At 42.6% G+C, this 14,713-nt stretch overlaps 1 long non-coding RNA gene across 1 annotated transcript in view; it reads right to left on the bottom strand.

The window, feature by feature from the left end:
* Positions 1-11,210, bottom strand: part of LOC149321426 (uncharacterized) — a 49,095-nt gene extending 37,885 nt beyond the window's left edge. Inside the window, exon 1 of the long non-coding RNA XR_016277923.1 lies at positions 10,978-11,210. This is a non-coding gene — a long non-coding RNA (uncharacterized LOC149321426). The remainder of the gene's footprint in view (positions 1-10,977) is intronic.
* Between the last annotated feature and the right edge of the window lie 3,503 nt (positions 11,211-14,713).

Below are 14,713 nucleotides of genomic sequence, written 5' to 3'. Positions count from 1 at the left end.
TTTTCCCCTTCAATTCCCTCCTCCAAGGTTAAAGAAGGAGGAGAACCCTAACCTTCATAATTCCACCAATGGGGAGGGATTTGGGGTTTTGTTTATATGTTTTCAGCACTTTGACAGGGAGAATTCTATTTATGAGGGGAATGGAAAGGTTGCCCAGCTATCTAAGCTTCCTCTATCCATGCACAGTGGCCCTGATCCAGATTAGGCCTATGCACACTCCCTCTAGCATGGAAAAGAAAAATGAGGCTCAGCTACATACTCCATAGTTAATGTCACATGCCATGTAGCTATGAGAGGCGCACGTGAGGGTGGAGCACCTGAACCTTAGGCGCAGAGGGCTCAATAACACATTGCTTCTCCTTTCCCCCTTACTCAATGCATATTGAAAGCTGGTGCATGTCAAAACTTTCTTATATCGTGCCCCCTTTTGATACGATGCGGTAGGCAACCCAGTATGAATGGAAGTGATGTTTCTTTTCCAGCTCATTTTTTCACATTCCACATTCCTACACCCATTTTAAGGTATGTGCTGAAAAGGTAGCATTGTTGTTGGTGGTGGTGGGGAGACACACCCTGTCATTGCAACAGCACAACAGCCATAAATGTGAATTTCAAAAACTACACTGTCATAAATCTAGTTTATGACATTGTCAATACAGAATAGGCTGCTAGCTGATATTTCTGTTGTTCCAGACTATTTTCTGGCAATTCCAAGCACCAGCTGCAACATTTTATTCCCATCCTTGAGTGGAATTCATTTTAATTCTGTCCAATAGTATCCTTTGCTTCTTCCAAAATCTGGAAGTAGACCTTTGATTTTAAAAAAGTGAGTGGTTGTGGATTTTGATATTAAATGCTTCAATGGGTTCCTGCAGTGGATGTAAAGGTTGAACTACTGCTCCTGAAGTCTTCTGGGATAGACAAGTCTCTCCATTTGTCTTTGACAGACACATATACATACACATACAGTACATTTTTGGCCAGAAAAAAATGGTGATCTGAGGAATTGGGGGGGGGGGGTGGTGTTCAAAAGCAGCAGGGAGACTTTGCCCAGCCCTTCTCTAGAAAGAAAGGATTATACAAAATCAGAAAAGGTAGCCGTGAAGGCTTTTTAGACAGTTTTCGAGACCAGTGACTTCAGTCTCTGTTAATCAACCACAAGAGTCAAGGCTTGCCTGACTGAAAAGGCATGGAGTGGCTCTCCGGAAATAATGTTTAGATGTTTGTCTTATCTAAATGAGCTCAGGGCTGAGTAAACTTCTCCAAAGAGAGTGAGTAACCCTGACAAAACAACCACCTTCTTATCGCAGCCTCGAAGATGACTGAAAAGCATCAGGCAACAGAGACTTATCTTCCAAAAGATGTTCAAAAACCCCAACTGGGTCTGTCGTACTGATTAGATTCCAACGAGTAATTGTTTTTGAGGTCTCCTCTATGTCTTGCTTCTGAACAACACGACACACGCCGGCCTGGACTGTTTTGGGTTCTGTGACATTTGCCAATGATACCCTTCTTTTATCTCTGGGAAAATCAGCCTCCTGGAATTATTTAGTAACAACTAGAACTAATCAGTGATTCAGAAATATTTGCTGAACTTCTGTATCACTCTGACCTGGTTTCAGAGTAATGAAGAAATCGGCTAGCCCTCTCTCCCTGATCCCTTTTCTGCATCTCTTCTGTTCTTTTCTAATAGACTCTTTTGAATTGTATGCGCTTCAAACACTTCTTTTCAACATGTATGGCTTTCACTGCTTTTGAGATATTCTCCTCCTATTTTTGTTAATGTCATCTAACTGTGGAGAAGAAAAAGCAGGGGAGGCAGGGGCTTGAAGTCAACTATTAATGTAAGTGAGTGTTCTGAGAAGCAAAGGTTTTATAGTCTTAATGCCAAGCTAACTGAACCAAGATTCCCTCTTTAAGCCACACATGTATGAAAAGGCTCCTTTAGCACTGAGAGAGCAGCAGTTTTTACAAGAATATCAGTGTGTTTACATTGTACAGTTGTAACAGTTGGATACAAATTTATCCACCACAGCTCCACCCTGTGAAATCTTGGGATTTATAGTTTGGGGAAAGACTTAGACATCTCTGCAAGAAAGCTCTCCCCCTTAAATTAGAACTATGGTGTACACTCCAACTGCCCCTATTTGGCAGACACGGTCCTATCATCCCACTTTTCATATGCTTTTATAACATCCCAGCTTCACATTACTCCTCCTATTTTGCCCCTTCATCTTCAGCTTACTTCAATGAAGTGCAAAAGTAGTTTCTACACAATTAACTCAGCAGGAGGGGGAGGACAGGAATGGGGAGAATCGTACTCTTCCTAATAGACTCAGCAGAAGCAAATTAATGCAGCCTTTTCTGGATTGTCTGTTTTTTTCTCATCTACAATTTCTGCCACATTGGCCCACACTCTAGAGTTGCTTGGACACATGTGCCCAAGTTTTCATCTATGAAATGTTGATGGGTATGCAACAGCAACAGTGATCTCAACAAATTACAAACATCAGGATCCCATAAGTTGATGCTATGTTGTGTAGAACTATTATTATAGTCATCCTCCTACATTTGCTGAGGTTAGGCGTATAGAACCCCCATGGAGGAGGAAAAACTGCAAACAACTCTAGGACTCCCAAATCATATTTAACACACACAAAAAAAATATGATCCATGGATTCAATCCAACATGGATGCCTTTGAAACCGGGGGGAGGGGGGTGGTGGTGGTGGTGGTTCCTTTGCAAGGCAGAAGTGGCTGTCTGGCACAGCTTGCTGCCATCTTCATTGCTGCCCTAAGACATTTTTAATAGGGACCTACAAGCCTTGTTCATGGTCTCTCTGGAGATTATTGCACACCTTTTTCTCCTGAGCTGGGCACAGGGTGGGCATGGGCATAAACAGGTTTATTGTACACCTCTGTGCCCAGCTCTGAGGCATTCCATACCCAATCTGGACTTCTCCCAGACTTTGCAAAGAACAGAAAAGTCCCATTCTTTGCAAAGTCTGGATCAGGTATTTGATGCCTCCAAACTGGGCATGGAGGTGTGTGATCACATCTGTTTATAAGCCGTTTACACCTGTGCCCAGCTCGGGAGAAAAAAGTGTGAAATAATCTTCTCAGTCTCATGAGGCTTCTAGTCCCTATTAAAAATGGCAGAGAGCAGCAGCAAAGGCAGCAACAAATAATCTGTGAATAATCAACTCTGCAAAAGTGAAATCTGCAGACATGGAGGGCTGACTGTAGTTTATAGGATAGCTGCGCCCTAGGATACAATGCTGTTCAAGAAAAGGTTGGGTAAGAGAGATTGCGAGTCAATGTCTTGAAAAATATCAGCACCATGTCTCCTAAGGGAGACCGGAGTTTACAGCTGGATTATATGCTTTCTATAAAACAAAACAAAAAAATTAATAATAAAAGAACAAAAACAAAAAAATCACCAAGCCCAAACTTTTTCTGCCTTTCTTGCTCCCAGCATTCCTAAGGGTTGGTTATATCAGGAGCCACAGAAAAACCATCACAATACACATTACAAGAAGGGTGGATGGCTTGAAAGGTGTAGGGGCTAATCCCTGGTGTGGGGATAGGTGTGGGGGCTAATAAATGGACCACACTTTGACCTGGAATCCTATCCATCCATCCCTATTTTTTTCCCCTGTCAAACAAATCAGATAGGGGTGCAGGCATCTTGTTTTAAGGGATAACCATACTTCTGGCAGGCTCCCTGAGTGATTTGCTTTACAAGAAAAAATGTTTGCATGTGGCAGGGGAAGGGTTATTAATTATAGTTGCCAGATTTTAGGCCCAGACCCAAGTGTCTAGTTTTCATGGGTCATCTCCAGGCGGAAGACATGCATATAGATTCTCCAGTTTTGGGGGGCTCCACTCCAGGTAAAAGGAAAAAAGCTCCAGCTTGCTACAGTTGCAAGGCTTCATCGATTGGTTCCTCCAGTTTACAAAAACCGGGAAGGGGGAGAGATTAAGGATTTACTAGTTAACTTCCATTTTCTCTCCCATTCTTCTCTGCATCCATGTTCTGTCTAGAAGCAAGTAGGCTAGATTAAAAGCTCCTGATTCTGTTTACCTAAGTGGGTGAGAAGGAATAATCCTCTCATTTCACCTTGGTCTGGGAACAGCCTCTTTAGTTAAGATTTCTGTATTTATTTCCAAACAGGAAAATATGCCCCCACCTGGTGTGTTTGAATTAAAATCTGTGATCAACTATAGTTGTTACTTAATGCGTAATGCTTAATGATATCACCAGACGCCATATCTAGGTCTCAGTTTTTGACCCAGAAATCTGATGGCTTGGGACAATCCTGAACTGTTAATCGTTACCGTACTTTCCAACTTGGGCAGTGAGGGCAGTATCAAGGCCTAGGGGACACTGCAAAGGTGGGTTGGGGGCTGAATGCAACAGTGTGTTGCCCACTCCTGGGCTATGGATTAATTTCAGTGTCTGCATAGCCCTCGTCCCTTATGGCATCTCATAATTTCATGGGAACATCATTAAACATCAGAGATATCTTTACCCAATGTTCATCTTAACATCTAGCTTGATCATGAAGTTTGGAGATCTCAAAGTGTTACAAAGAGTTGTGCTTTTTCTGATTGGCCTAGTAAAAGGCCTAGTTAAACCCTAACATAGACATTTAAAAAAAAAACCCAAACCCCTAAAGTACATATCCTAGCTTTTTGCAGTCTCCCAATGCTTCTGTTATATTAGATTATATTATGTATATTAACAGCATGAGAACAACTCTGCTACAACAGACCAGAAGTCCATCTAGTTCTCTGTGAACCTTTCTGTCTAGATCTTTAAAAACCATCTCAACTACTCTATGAATTAATTTTGGATGATATGAATGTTGTTATTCAGTGCCTCCAACCTCAACTTATAGTGACCCTATTCTGACATTTTCTTGGCAAGAGTTATTCAGAGAAGTTTTGCCATTGCCTTCCTCTGAAGCTAAGAGACTGTGACATGCCCAAAGTCACCCAGTAGGTTTCCATGGCTGAGCAGGGATTCTGACCTGGGATCCTAGTCCAGCATTCAAAAAGACTACTCCACACTGGTTCTTCAGTATGAATAGGTACATTCATCTGTCCTGAATCCATTGGGGGATGTTTGACATGGCTCACCCACCCCCAAAAGGCATAGCCAGTTCTGTATTTGGAGGATGAGATTAAAAATCCTGCTGAAAATTCAAGCACAAACTGAACAAAGAGAACTTCTCTTTACTGCAGTAGGTCACTCTGGCCCAGTTCACACACACCTAACAAAAATCAGCAGTGGTAAAACCCCAGTAGAGCTGGTGCTTGCTGTATTTCATTTGGCTTAAGGAGATAAGTGCTTTACTAATTATAGGGTACCATAGCTGTGCACAGTGGACTGATTAGAAATATAAGTTCTCTCCTACCCTGGAGAACTTGCAGACCACATTCTGACATATCTTGATAAGCAATGTGAAAACCACTGCAGAAGAGCAGATGGACTCAGCAATGTCATATCACGGTCATTCTGTCTTATTGCCTAAATCTCAAAGGGTGCTTTGTTTTTCATTTTTATTATTAAGAGCCCCACTTCTAGGGACCTAGCATCCAAGTAATTATAGTACTCATCTAGCAGTCTCCAGAACTACATGGTACAGCTCTTTCTAGAGCATATCACTTCAGACTGTAAGTGTGTGTGACAACCATTTCTCATTGCTCTGATTTAGCACATAGAAAGCAAGCACACCTTGAAGAACAGGTTTAAACTGAGTATGTAGAGAGATCTTGTAGACTAACTGAAATAAAGAAGTTGGCAGCATGAGCTTTCTTAGACTTCAGCCAACTTCCTCAGATGCTGAGCTCAGGCTCCACACCAGTTGTAACCTTCCACCACCATTCAAATTGTGTGCTAGCCCTATTGTTTGGCCTTTCAGATGCTTCACAAAAATATCCTCCAAGTTTTTGTGGTCCTAAAATGCAGTTGGAAGTAAGCATGTGGCATGTTTGGCCAGTGTTCCTACCTGCCTAGTGATCCACTTGGTGGGACACAGTTGTACAGGCCTAGCATACATCTTACAGAGACATTGTAGGTTTTTGTGTGCCAGGAAGTGTTGTTATTTTAAACAAAAACAGAACAAGAGGACACTCCAATGTATATTTTCCTAAAAGTGGTGTGAAGTGCTACAGATTAGCAGGAGCTGTACCATATCAATCTGCTGATCATGCAGCTGAGCTCTGGGTTTCTACAAATGTTTCATTTCACTTTACTCACCCACAAATGGAGATCCTATTTCTTCTGGTAGGCTTCTGGTATGACCACATCTTAAGTCAGAGATGAGGAACAGGTAGCCATCCAGATGTTGTGGGACCACAACTCCTATCATCAGCATAAACTAGTATTGATAAGGGTCTATTTGATAAAGTTGGATGATGTGATGGTATATCTGATAAGAGTCGTGATCACAGAATTTATATAAAAATTAAAAAGAGTAGGTGCCAACACACACCTTCCCTTGCACTGTTGTATGAAGGAATAGAACTCGTTAGAACTCCCATCATCCTTCACCATTGGTCATGGAAGTCGCAGTCAGCAATATTTGCAAGGCCGTGTACACAGTTTCCCTCCCACAGTGGTGTAGGGCTTCTTTTTTTTGCGGAGGTGGGGGGGGGGGGAACAAGAGTATTGTCTCCCCAAATAAGAATTCTGCCCTGCCCATACAAAACTTTTGTCCATTTCTCTAATTTCTAGGATTGTAGTAACTTAAAACTTCAAGCTGAGCATTTAGAAATACTGTTTAAGCATCCAAAGCAAAGGAACAGGAAAAGTTATCAAGGGAATGCAAACATAGCAAATAGCAGAATTCTATGGACTTTATCACACAGGAGGCAAATGTTCTCATCCGTCATTAAATCGTCATTAAATTGTGTTAATTGCACAATAGGGGGGAAGATTATCACCCACCCACACACTTATCCCATTCTTGTCCCATCTGTAAACAGTAATGGACCCGTCATTTGGTATTAACTATTTACAGATGGAACAAGAATGGCATAAGCGCATGGGGGTATGATAATCTTCCCCCCGATCATGCGATTAACACAATTTAATGACGATTTAATGAGGGGAGGAGGATGCTTGCCTCCTCCATCTGATAATCTCCTGTGTGTGTGAATTCTATGATTTTCTGTGTCTCACTCTATGCAATGCTAGATATGTGGGGACTGAAGGAAAAATTCATTGTAGAGGTAGAATTCTTGGGGGGAGGCAATGCCCTCATTCCCCTCTCCCATCCACACCCCTGAGCATTCCTCTCTTAAATGATGGTTACAGGGGTGCAAGCATGTCTTAGTGATTAGAGGACTGGAACAGGGAACACAGTTAGATATTGCTGAATTAAAAATTGGTCTCTGCAATATGCACTGACATATTTTCTTTGCATTCTCAGTTCATTTCTCTCTCAACTTGTTTAGGGCTTGGTTTTGATAATGCAACGTTAGCATGAGGTCCTTATCTTTATCTGTTTATTTGTATGTCACTTTTCCACTGGATGGGTGCCAAGCTAGTTCACAATATACCAAATGGACAACAAAATGTAGAACGTAAACAAAATATATTAAGAACAACTAAAAATAACTGTAGTGTTAATACGTAAAAATCAAGTATCATTCCATGCAACATTGCATAAAACAATGCAGATAATATGAACCCAGTCCAACAATTTAAAAATAAAATGGGAGCAAGAATAAAGCCTGACAAAATAATTTTTCATTGAAGAATTTGGAAAAGTTACTTTTTTTGTTCCATAGGCGGGATACAGACGGGCAAAAAGGGGTGTATTCATGACGTCATGAAGGTAGAGCCTTCAGACGGCCCTTACCTGAATGCCGTCATGAACGCGCCGCCCGCACGCCCCAAGCGGGAAGAAGCGGCATTAAAAAGGTGCTGCTTTTTTCCGCTTCTTTTTGATTTGCGGCGTACATGCGCAGCTCCGTATGTAAGCTGCTGCACCGATACGTCAGAATTGCTACGCCGCAAATATAAGTTGCCCGTTTAAAAGCTCCGTGTCAGCTGCGTCGCATAATGGGTCGGGGTCCGGGACATGCGTGGTTTGCAGTCAAGCTTTAATTGCAACGTCCGCTGCCATGCAGCTGTGGAAGCTGCGGCACAGCTGCGGCGCATTTTAAGACTCGTAACCCTAACCCTAGAGCCACTTGTGCGCATGCGTTGCTAGAATCGCGGGAAGTTGTAAGTTTTGCCGGCGGATGTTTTGGTTGTAGAAAGTGATAAGGGAACGTTTGGAATTTAAAGTGTCCCCCTACACACATTCCTGTGCCATTTTCATCTAACAATAAAAAACGCTAAAACTATAAATATTTACATATATACAAGGGAGGTGATGGGGGATGGCAGGGGGACAGCGGTGGCAGCGGAGACAGCTGTAGCTGTGCATTGCAGATTCAGCAAGAGCGCGGGGACCAAAGGAGAGGAGGCATCTATGATGCTGCTGACACTGGCAAAGTGCAAGCGGACAAGGATGCCAACACCAGCTGATCACCAGCTGGCAGGAGACCACCACTGTTCTTGGGCAGAGCGGGGGGAAAAGTTTTAAAGGGGCTTGGGCACTTTAAATGTGCCCATAGGCTTTCTGCCGCCGCTGCTTAGCGCTGCAGCTGCGCAGCTGCGCATCCGCCAGCCGGCAAAGGGGAAAAAAAAAGCCGCGGTTTGGGCCGCCCGTGCGGAAGCTGCCCCTTTCTTTGCGGCGTCCTCCGAGGCGGCGGTATAGAAGCTACGGGTCCGAAACGGACCCAGGTGAGGCGTCTTCACTGCCCCCCATGTGGAAGCCCCAACACCTGAAGCACGTCCCCGGGGCGGGCGGTCTGGAGGCTCCATATTCAGCTGAATACACCTCCAAGATGTCTTCCCCTGCCCGTCTACAGTGCTGCAGCTCTGCCTATGGCCACTGGTCTTCCTGGGTGGGGGATTCTGGGTGGTACAGTCTGAAAAAGTAAACTTTTCAGGCTCTGCTCTACAAAGGCAACATAGCACAGTTCCCTACAACTAAACTGTAGAGGGTTTTAGCAATCACGAGCAGACAATGAGCACTATCAAGCAGACATTAATCCTCTTTTGCAGACCCTCCCACCCTGAGGCCTGCCATTAGCAACATAACAATACACATGCAAATCACTCCTGCCTTTCCAGGTCACACAATATATATACCCAACTCCTTTCCAGGCAAGCATTCTCTGAAGATGCCAGCCACAGATGCTGGCGAAACGTCAGGAAGAAACTCTTCTAGAACATGGCCACATAGCCCGAAAAAAACACAAAAAACTATATAATCACGAGCCTCTCTCCTTTGTTTCTTTCCTTTCTTTGTGTCATCTTTCCTCCCATTTCTTACCTGCATCTCCTCTCTTCATTCCTCCCCCATCTCTCACCTGAGAAAGTAAAGACTGTCCCTCCTCCTTCAAGCCCCACTTTACAACACACTTTTTTTTACAGCATCTCTAAATGATAGACCAGCACATCCTTCTTCAGCTACCTATTGGGAAGCCTTCAAGCAAGTGTTAACTCTTTTTTTTTCTTTCACCAGGCAACTGCATCCATTAACAGTGACATAACTCTGTGTGTGTGTGTGTGTGTGTGTGTGTGTGTGTGTGTGTGTTTAAAAAGCAGCCATGATTTGATTCTCCCAGCAAACCCACTTCCAATATTTTGTTAGCAGATGTTTCTCAACCACCTCAAGGCCAGTCAGCATCTCTTCATGTTTTTGTTTAGCAACTTGTGTTGAGAAGCCCCACCAGTGTATGCTGCTGTTCTAGACAATAAAGGAAATCTTTGCACCTTGTTCAAATAGCTTGATTCATTTGCATATTAAATTCTTTCCTCTAAGAATGTAAATAATAATTGAAAAGAGGGAGGTGGAGGAGGAGGAGGAAGTGGTAGTTAAGGAGAGTAAAGAAATGAAAATTCTGTTTGCAAGAATCCTGGACTGAATTAACAACAGATGAGCCAAAGGAGTTGTGCACAGCTCAGCACCTTTAGCACACAGACTTCTCAATGATCAAGCAGTTTCTCTTCATTGCCATAAGTGCCTTTAGGACAGGAATCAGAGAGGGGGCTCAAGCTAGCAAAGGAGCTTCTTAATACTGAAACCCATTTTCCACATGGACAGTTTGGCCCTCTGAACTGGGTCACAGGATGGAACTCAGGTCCTTATGGCTGTTGCTTCTGACCAGATGAGATTACTAGAACAGAAAGGGCAAGTCTGGGCTTCACAGGTCATACAGCTATATTCCCCATGAAGAAAATGCTCATTAGATGTATCCAAGTGGGTCTTTTATGGCTTAGTAGCCACCTCCTGTGGTAAGACTCAGAAAAGAGCTACGATTAATGGCTAGCATACTCTGTGGGTTCACCTGCCAAGAAAATGTTTTCTTGTTCTGATTTGCAGTATTCATAACGATGACAGCCCTCCAAAATGAGCTCAGAGCTATGCAGATGAAATCTAGACTAAAAAATGTTTTGGATAAGAAATCCTAAATGTTTATGTGAGATGTAAGGTCCATTGAAGTGTAATTTTGGACTGTGGAGAGTTATGTAGTAGACAAACTTTCTGTCATTCTACTTAAAAGAATAGTGAGCAAACATAGCTTTCCTAAGGGGTACTTGGCTTTGAAAAACTTTTCATATATAAAAGATGGGAAAGCCTAGTTCAGATGTAAAAGATAAATTCTCAGAAGCAGGAAAAAAAGAGAAAAGAAAAACAGCAACAGACACTCTGGGTAGATACTAGTGAGGAAACAAAACTGAGATCTGATTAAAGCTAATGAATCAGCTCTGAAGACACTATCTCTAAACCAAATATCCTTTACTTTCCCCTACAACACCTTCTCCACATTTCTGCAACTCCTCTTTCCCTCCATCGCTATCAGTTCATGACCATGTCCAGATTTAGGCTGATAACAGAGAACACTTACACTTGGGTTTGTAGGATGTAGTCCTCAGTTCATTTGATTAGAAAACCGTTGCTTCATCGTTTTCTCCAACGGCTTCTGTTGTGGCCTTTAGGCTCAAGCTCCTCCTGTCAAGCTTTGGTTTTCTTCAGTTATGTGTTTCTGGGGGTTTCTGAATTCTTGTAGTTTCTGGCACCACTAAAAGGGAGATTAAAGGCTTTATGTTTTTGACATAATGTTAGGAGGTCCAGCCCTTCAACTTGCCAAGCTGTCAACTGACACATTTCTAGAACATTCTATCAATTGGCATTATGACATCAATGGCTGGCTCTACCCAACCGAATTTGAAACGTGTCCTTGTAAAGGTCATCTGATCATTAACCTTTGAGGGGAGATATGAGTCTCTCTGCCCTTAGGTCTATTTCAACAAGGTTTGGGAACTTCCAAAAGAGAGAGAGAGAGAGAGTAGCAGTTAAGTTAGTTGTTGTTATTTGCTCTCAAGTTAGTTTTGATTTGCTGCAATGGGAGACCACTATGAACCCTGGTTAGCAACAGCCCTGCTCAGGTCTTGCAAACTCGGGGCCTATGGCTTGAGTCAATCCATCTGTAATGTGGTCTTCCTCTTTTTTCTACCACCAAGTATTTTACCTGGCTTTATTTTCTTTACTAGTGAGCCATGTTGTCTCATGATGCGTCAAAAGTACAACAGCTTTGTTTAGTCATTTTGGTTTCTAGTGAGAGTTGAGGCTTCATTCACTCTCAAACCCATTGATTTGTCTATTTGTCAGTCATGGTATCCGTGGAACTCTGCTCCAACACCACATTTCAGATAAGCTGATCTCCCTCTCACCTTTCTGTCTTGTCAAGTTTTGGTTCAGTAAGGCAAGTACTAAATTATCTACTCCCAACAAATTTCAGTATAACCCAAAGACACCCCCCCCCAGTTGCTTAGAATAATATAACTGAATATGTGCAACCAATCAATATTAATAACTTTTAAAAAAAACCTTTCCTCTGCAGGTACTAGGCATAGCAGAAGATCTCCTCAAACCCATTAATCAAGCAATTATTTTGAACTGTGTCAACTGCCTTCAACAGGAATGGGCAAAAATGTGATTCCCCAAGCCTGTTTTTGAAGCCTTCAGCCCCTCCAGACTCCCCCAGGTTCACCTTTTGTCTAACCAACAATGGATGAATCACCTCTCCTAGGGAAGTTCCTAGAAGTGGCAATTCATCTTTTAAAGACTTTGCAGGGCAACCGTGCACTATTTAACATAAAAATATATTCATTTTTTTCAAAATGAGAAGTGTATTCCTCATCCGGGGCTTTTCCTCCAAATTCTGTCATTTTTGCAGTTTGCCCAACCCCCTCCCCCCAGATCTCAAGGGTAAAAAATCGCCCAGATACCCACAAGAGTTGCCCATTCCTGGGCCATAACAATGCCCTCCTATAATGCCCTCCTAGTGTAGGGGATATGTCTCACCACTCTCCAGCCAGCAGCTGGGGAAAGCTGACCTATAGAAGTGTTGGTCTTTTCAGGGAGAATCAAGAGACTAATGGCTTTATTTTAGTTGTAACAACCCCCTTTTAAGGACTTTAAGCTAAATCCTCTTCTTGAGTCCTGACTAGAGTAGAGCCATTGAATCAGTTGGATTTATCTACATGTTGACTTGGCATTTCAGGTGATTCAGTACATCTACTCTAGCTGTGACCAACTGGCAGTATTCCATCCTTAAAATAAAGCATGCCATCATGCCTTTTCCTACAGAACTGGGTTGGTCAGTATTTTTCTCTCTGTATAATCTTAACAACTGCTGTGTTCTGCTGGGTTACTTTGTTAACACCAGGACAATGTGGCTAGCATCCTGTTAGGCAGCTGCAATGTTGGAAGCTAGACTTATGACCTTCTGAATGTTACTATTCACATTTATGATCATGACACAATTGCAAATGCCCCCTTAAAAAAACCTTCTGAAAAGCCAGGCTGATGTACCGAGTGAAGGAGTTTTCTGGTGCTGGCAAGCAGGAATGCTGAAGGAATGCACATCTGGTGCCCTCCCACCAACAAAATGTGGTGCAATGAGGAGTTGTGACAGGTATCCTTGGGGTCCCTGCTTCTGCTCATTGCATTGCAGCTTACTGGCAGGAGGGGGCTGGACGTGTCATCTTTCAGCATTTCAGTCACCAGCACTGCAGAACTCTGCCATTTAGTATAACTGCCTGGCTTTTAAAATGGGTTATAGGAGGTCATATCAGAAGATGGCACATAGGTACAACATCATAGCTATGTGTCTCATGTATAGTATTTTCACATAGTTTCACTTTCAATTTTCTCTGGTTTATATTTGAAGGATCATACCAATGTACTCTGCTTTTCCAAATGGAGCATAGGTTGACAACTTCTGGCCTTCAAGCCATTGCTAGGCAGTAGCTTCCACATCCTTTACCAGAGGCTATGGTGGTGAAGCCAAAAGGTGGTGTAGTCCAAACAAATCTGGAAGGCCAGGAATGCCTCACTCCTGATGTAGAACCTTTTGTTTATGTTTGATATTGATGACTTTGTTTCATACATGGCTTTGCCTTTTGCTTGTCTCACAGTTTCACTCTTGTGGGTTTTATATTGCTCTTGAATTAACTTATTTTCTTCTTTGTATTTTTCTCCTAATTGTCTTCTGCAGTTTGTTGGCTGTGTCTCCTTCATCACCTATGTCTCCTATACTTCATACATACTTTATTGCTTTTGGCCAATGGCCATTGCAAAATGAAGGTAATAAAACAATACACATAAAAATTCCTATGTCTCCTATATCAAAATGCACAGATATAGGATGGGGGACATCTGGCTGGATGAAACTACATGTGAAAGGGATCTAGGAGTCCAAGTAGACCACAGGTTTAACATGCGTCACAAATGCGATGCGGCAGCTATAAAGGCCAATGCAATTTTAGGTTGCATTAATAAAAAATATAGTGTCCAAATCAAGGGAAGTAATAGTGTCACTCTATTCTGCTCTGGTCAGGCCCCACCTGGAATATTGCATCCAGTTCTGGGCACCACAATTTAAAAAGGACATTGAGATACTAGAGCGTGTCCAAAGAAGGGCGACTAAAATGGTGATGGATCTGGAAAGCATGCCCTATGAGGAAAGACTTAGGGAGCTGGGAATGTTTAGCTTGGAGAAGAGAAGGTTAAGAGGTGATATGATAGCCTTGTTTAAATATTTGAAGGGATGTCATATTGAGGAGGGAGCCAGCTTGTTTTCTGCTGCTCCAGAGACTAGGACCTGGAACAATGGATGCAAGCTGCAGGAAAAGAGATTCCACCTCAAGATTAGGAGGAACTTCCTGACAATAAGGGCTGTTCGACAGTGGAACACACTCCCTCGGAGAATGGTGGAATCTCCCTCCTTGAAGGTCTTTAAACAGAGGCTGGATGTCCATCTGTCAGGGACGCTTTGATTGAGATTTCCTGCATGGCAGAATGGGGTTGGACTGGATGGCCCTTGTGGTCTCTTCCAACTCTACAATTCTATGATTCTATGATCACAAAGATTATTCTCAATGAAATTTCATTCCCTCTGTTTCCCTTCCTTGTAGCTGGATTACTTTCACTTTTTATTTTGATAGTAATACTCAGTTATTTAGGAGTATCATATTTATTGGTCATATCTTTTTCAAATAGTGTCAGAATTGTCTTTATCACATTATGTTCCTGTTTTCTTTTCAAAATATAGTCCTCTTCATCTTCAAGCCTTTTCC

The sequence above is a fragment of the Sceloporus occidentalis genome, unplaced genomic scaffold (genome assembly GCF_023333645.1).
Source record: "Sceloporus occidentalis isolate IW3139 unplaced genomic scaffold, rSceOcc1.0.p SCAF_1, whole genome shotgun sequence".
In the NCBI taxonomy this organism is placed as follows: Eukaryota; Metazoa; Chordata; class Lepidosauria; order Squamata; family Phrynosomatidae; genus Sceloporus; species Sceloporus occidentalis.
The sequence above is the reverse complement of the archived record's forward strand: the minus strand, read 5'-3'. Positions and strand labels throughout refer to the sequence as shown.